At 40.2% G+C, this 5,684-nt stretch overlaps 1 pseudogene; it reads right to left on the bottom strand.

The window, feature by feature from the left end:
* Nucleotides 1-1,228: 1,228 nt before the first annotated feature.
* LOC108423853 lies at nucleotides 1,229-4,544 on the bottom strand (annotated as a pseudogene).
* Nucleotides 4,545-5,684: the final 1,140 nt, after the last annotated feature.

The raw sequence follows: 5,684 nt of genomic DNA, 5'->3' as shown, positions 1-5,684 counted from the left end.
AGGCAATGGTATAGAACCTTGAACACTCAAAGAACCATTTGTGTGCTTAAAGGGTTCTTTGCATAGTAAAATCATTCTTCTGATTGATGTATAACGTTGGTTCCATATAGAACCTTTGTGAAAATGGTTCTGCTACTGTCTATATGGTGGCCACCATAACAGTAGCATATCTCTTTTTGGTGCTATATAGAACAATTTACAAAAAGGTTCTACATATATGATACACTCCTCATCAATCTGAAGAACCATTTCACCATAAGGCAAAAAACCCTTTAAGCACGCATGTGGTTCTTTGAGTGTTCATGGTTCCACATAGAATCAAAGATCCCTTGAATGACCAAGAGTGGAGTAAAGATTTTTTTTTAATATTTAGGCCAATGCCTCCTTTTTTTTCTATTCATCTAAAAAGCTAATCCTGCACTGCTCAGATTTCAGTCTTTTTCTCTGTCTCACGTGTTTGTGCAGTCTAGATCATTACTACTGTTATCTCATTTGTGAAGACGTGACTGGCTGAAAAGCCTCTCCTGTCATGCACTTACTCACAGGTGCCTCACAAATCATAAAGTTACATAAACTTATCAGTGATTATATCACACAATCTCACTGACTGTGCTGAATAGAGGATTCTTTAGTAGTCTAAGAATTGTAGTGTGCGTTTACTGGTGCTTTTCATGGTGAAGAAAATGAAGTGAATCATAAGCCAGTCGTATTTTTTGTTGCCCTTCTAAAATACAGTGCAGGTAATTTAAAGAAAGATTCTAGAGCTATTACATTACAGACAAGTGCAGGGAAATCCTTTCACAGAGTGCTTTCATGTTTACAGTTTACATGAGTACAAGACAATCCTGCCCCCTGCTGTGAAGTCATAGTATTTACGTTTCTATGAATGGTCTTTTAAAATGGACTGTGTGGCCAAAAGTATAAGGAGACCCCACCTAATTATTGACTTCAGGTGTTTCAACCACACCTACTGCTAACAGGTTTATAGAATCAAATACATTGCCATGCAATCTCCATAGGCAAACACTGGCAGCAGCTTCAGGATTCAAGGACGTTAACAAGACTTGATGAACAAAAAATGAGTTGACACAAACTTATCTCTCTCACATTTTCTGTCTCCTTCACTTTTGCATGTGTGACGACAGCTATTCAAAAAACGTTGGCCTCTTGACTGTATTGGAAATGCCACCTGACATTCAATAATAATATATATCTTATTTTATTCTGTCTACACTAGGGCACTGGTGATGAAATAGGAGGTCAGTATGGAGACCCAGATGGTCACACTTACTGAATCTGTGCCACCAGTGAAGATTTTGTCGTGCATGTGGTGATGATGTGCCGAGCTCCTGCATAAGCCTCCTCACAGGCTGGCTGGATCTGCTCTTCTGGAAGCAAGAAGCCAAATTCGGCTTTGTCCCGTAGCTCAAACGTGTAGGAGAAGGGGATTCCAATTAGCCGTGCCCAGTCCTGAGAGGATCCAGAGAATTCATCTAATCATAGAGAGAGAGAGAGAGAGAGAGAGAGAGAGAGAGAGAGAAGAGAGAGAAGAGAGAGAAGAGAGAGAGAGAGAGAAGAGAGAGAAGAGAGAGAAGAGAGAGAGAGAGAGAGAGAGAGAGAGAGAGAGAGAGAGAGAGAAGAGAGAGAAGAGACAGGATGAGATAGGGAGCAAAATAAAAGTGCCATGCATGTGGTAAGAGTATGTGGACTGTGTATGAATAGGAATCAGGAAAATAATGTGCTGAAACTAACAGAGTATCTCAGGAGGAGTTCCTGCTTCATATTCCATCCTGTGAACAGCTGTCATTACCTTTGCTGCAGCCAAACCTACTTCCATCTATAAAAAAAAGCAAAAGAAACACATATGTAAGGCCAACACACCAATTTTGTGCTTTAATAAAAATATCCTTTATAGTTTTATGATCTGTTGATTATGATTATTATGATCTGTTTTTAACTGAAGGTAATACATTCTCTACAGGGAACACAATTAAATATGGTACTTGTTTATGCAAATTCTGCAATGTATCTATTTGCAAATTTTATCAAAAATAAAAAATAAAACGTTTGCACAGGCCACATTTTATGTTTTATTTTTTTCTAATAAATTCAATTCAGCAAATAAATAGTGATTGTGTATTAAAATATGCAGTACTGTGTTCTCTGTAGAGGATATGTTAACTTATTTTCACAATTTGTCCAGGGACACCCATTTTTTTGCACACAACTGTACTTTTGTTTTTGTTTTGTGTACATTACAGTTTCATAGAATAGCTACTAAATGACAAGCCTAAAAATGAATAAGTAAATCATTAAAATGAAGCTCAAGAGACAAAAGACTGGGGATTTGCATAAGTACAGTAAGCTCACCAGTTCAGCATGATTGGGTGCTATGACGGTGGGTGACCATATGGAAGAAGAACTTGTCCATATGAATGGATTGTGAGGAAGCAGATGATTTCAGCTGTCCTGTTCCCAACAAACTCAGCCACAGCCTGAGACTCTTTCTCAGACACTGGTGATTGGCCACAGTAAGTGTTGGAGCAGCAGTCCGTAGAGACGCCAACCGCTGATTAAATGAGAAGTAGAGAAAATCTACTACAGCACCAGTGGAAAGTATATGGCTTTGCAAGTGGTAGAATTTGTTTCCATAGTCATTATAAGGAAAACTCACTTCCCCAGTTAGCATAGAAGTTTCGGCTGAGATCAACACCATGGCAAGTACAGCCAACAGGAGGAGGGGATCTGGATTTCCTCCACAGTCTAGTCTGTAAGCATGATCATATTTTAACAGAGAAACAGATATATATTTTACAGTAAACAGAGAAGTGCTTGTCCTTATTTAGAAGTGCTTAATATTACTCACACTCTCATTGATCCAAGTGTATATGTATCCATCAATATTCAGCACTGGGGTCACATAGAAATCCAAGTTCTGAACCATTTGTTTAATTTTTTCATCTGTTCTGTATGTCAGCACTATCTATATGAGACAAATGGACATTATATTGACTAAATATAAGTAAATGAGACCAAATCTAAATTTACATTCAGTAGAAATCTCACTTTTTTGACAAACCACTGGCAAAAAGCAGGAGCGATCCATTCCCTGGCATGAATCCCACAGTCCATCCAAACAGCCTTCTTCTGCCTGCCACTGAAATCTGAGCATGCATCAGATGTGAACTTAAAAGACTCATACTATCATTCATTTACATTCTACTTAAGAGATGCTTTTTTAATCCCACAAACAGGGAAACTCCACGCACGCATGCGCACTAGGGGGCAGCCCAGAGCGGTGGGCAGCCCTATCCATGGCACCCGGGGAGCAATTGGGGGTTAGATGTCTTGCTCAGGGACACCTCAGTCATGGACTGTCAGCACTGGGGATCGAACTGGCAACCTTCCAGTCACAGGGCCAGATCCCTAACATCCAGCCCACGACTGCCCCCGAATACTTACCCCCCTGCCCAACTCACCCTTTGTTAACACCGCTAGGTTGCCCGGGTCAACCAGGCAAGGCCTGTGAAGCGGTCTCAACTTGGGTTGAGCCAGCCATGAACAGATCGCTGTCCTCAGAAACCCCAGAGATACCAAAGCCCCTCCACCAATTAGAGGTAGGGATTCATCAAGCTTCTATCAGAGGCTCTCCCACCAGTGTGCTAGTTTAAAAAAATTCTCTTAAAGGTAAACTGGTCCACTTTCGGTTTGATCATTTTAAATTTCTACACAGTAAATGTGAATAACTAACCAACACATATCATGCAAAGCATCAGTTTTTATTGTGTGATTACTACTTAGTCTTTCTTATCACTTATTACACAGACCTTTGAAGGCAAGGCAAAATCAATAAAGAACTACCTGTAACTAGAAGGTGAGTAAAAATGCATCCATGCAAAATGATACACTTTATGGCCCACCTAATTATTGATTTCAGTTGTTTCAACCACATCCACAACGGGTGTATAAAATCAAGCACATTATGTAATATGCAATCTCCATAGGCAAACACTGGCAACAGAATTGGTCACACTGAAGAAGTCAGTTACTTTAAGCGTGGCACTGTCATGGCATGCCACCTTTGCTACAAGTTACTTTGTAAAATTTCTGCCCTGCTAAATCTGACCTGGTCAAATGTAAGTACTATGAATATGGAATGGGAGCATCAAGGAGCAATCACAGCTTAACCACAGTGGTAGAGCATGCAAACTCACAGATTGCTCCAAAATGCTGCAGAGTGTCGCATAAATTAGGCTATTCTCTGGTAAATCACTCACTATAGGGTTCCAATCTGCCTCTGGAAGCAACATCAGATCTTTGTGTTGAGAGGTTCTTGAAAAGAGTTTACATGTGGGAGGAGCACACAAGCCTAAGATCACTATGTGTGACACCAAAAGCATGGGTTGGAGTGGCATAAGCATCCCTGGACTCTGGAGCAGAAGAAACATTGTCTGGAAAGATGAGTTAGGCTTCACTATCTGGCACTCTGTTTGATGAATCATGGTTTGGTGGATGCCAGAAAAACACTGCCTACCAGAATTCATAGTGCCAACAGTGAAGTTTCGTGAAAAAGGGATAATGGCCTGGGGCTGTTTTTCAGGGTTTGGGCTCAGACCCTTAATTTCAGTGAGGTGTAATGTTAATGCTAACGCAATGACAGTTATAAACAATTATATTCTTTTAACTTTGTGGTAATAGTTTGAGGATGGCGCTTTCCTGCTCCAACATAACTGTGCCACTGCGCACAAAGCAAGCTCCATAAAGACATGGTTTGATGAGTTTGGCATGAAGGAACTCCAGTGGCCTGCACAGAGCCCTGAACTCAACCCCACTAAACACACTTGTGATGAATTGGAAACTCGATTGCGAGCCAGGTCTTTTAATCCCACATCAGTGCATGACCTCACAAATGTACTTTTGATCGAAAGGGTACAAATTCCCACAGACACACTCCAAAATGCTGTGGAAAGTGTTCCCAGAAGAGAGGACACCGTTATAGTCCCAAAGGTGGACAAATCCATATTAATGCCTATGGTTCTGGAATGAGGTGTTTAACAAGCTCATATGGGTGTGATGTTCAGGCGTCCACATACTTTTTGTCATGTAGTGTATTTTGATCTAAAGGTGGTGATTTGATAGCATTGATTTTGGAATATTCAGTCAAAAAAAATTTTCAATTGTAAAAATCCTAGAAAAGCTTGTTCTTTTTATTGTCTGTAGTACAGTAGATACTGTGAATATAGTTCCCTCTATCCTATCCTATAGGATATGCCTATCCTGACACATTCAGTTAATAATCAATTTCTGTCCAAGCTGCATGACTTTCTACTCCAGCTAACAGTCTACTTATGTCTTTATAGTGTGTGGCACTTCAATCCAATTTATGACTACAACTGACTACGGTATTTTCTATGTATAGGGGTTATAGGGCATTTTGTTCCATCCCAAAATCATAAAGCAGACTGGATCACAATGACAGATAGCACTGAAAGAGTGATAACGTATCAATGATTATATTACACTGACCTTGATGAGCAAACAAACAGCTCCCATTATCCCAGGCAGTGTGCAGCAAAACAAAGAACTGGTTTGGAAAAGAGGTCTACAAATGTGCTGAAACTGTAGGATGATGGCTGGATGATGGCTGTGACCCTAAAATGCAACTCAGTGACTACAACCAAATG

Source organism: Pygocentrus nattereri, chromosome 6 (assembly GCF_015220715.1).
Source record: "Pygocentrus nattereri isolate fPygNat1 chromosome 6, fPygNat1.pri, whole genome shotgun sequence".
Taxonomy (NCBI): domain Eukaryota; kingdom Metazoa; phylum Chordata; class Actinopteri; order Characiformes; family Serrasalmidae; genus Pygocentrus; species Pygocentrus nattereri.
Note: the sequence above shows the minus strand (reverse complement) of the source record. Positions and strands in the feature narration are given on the sequence as shown.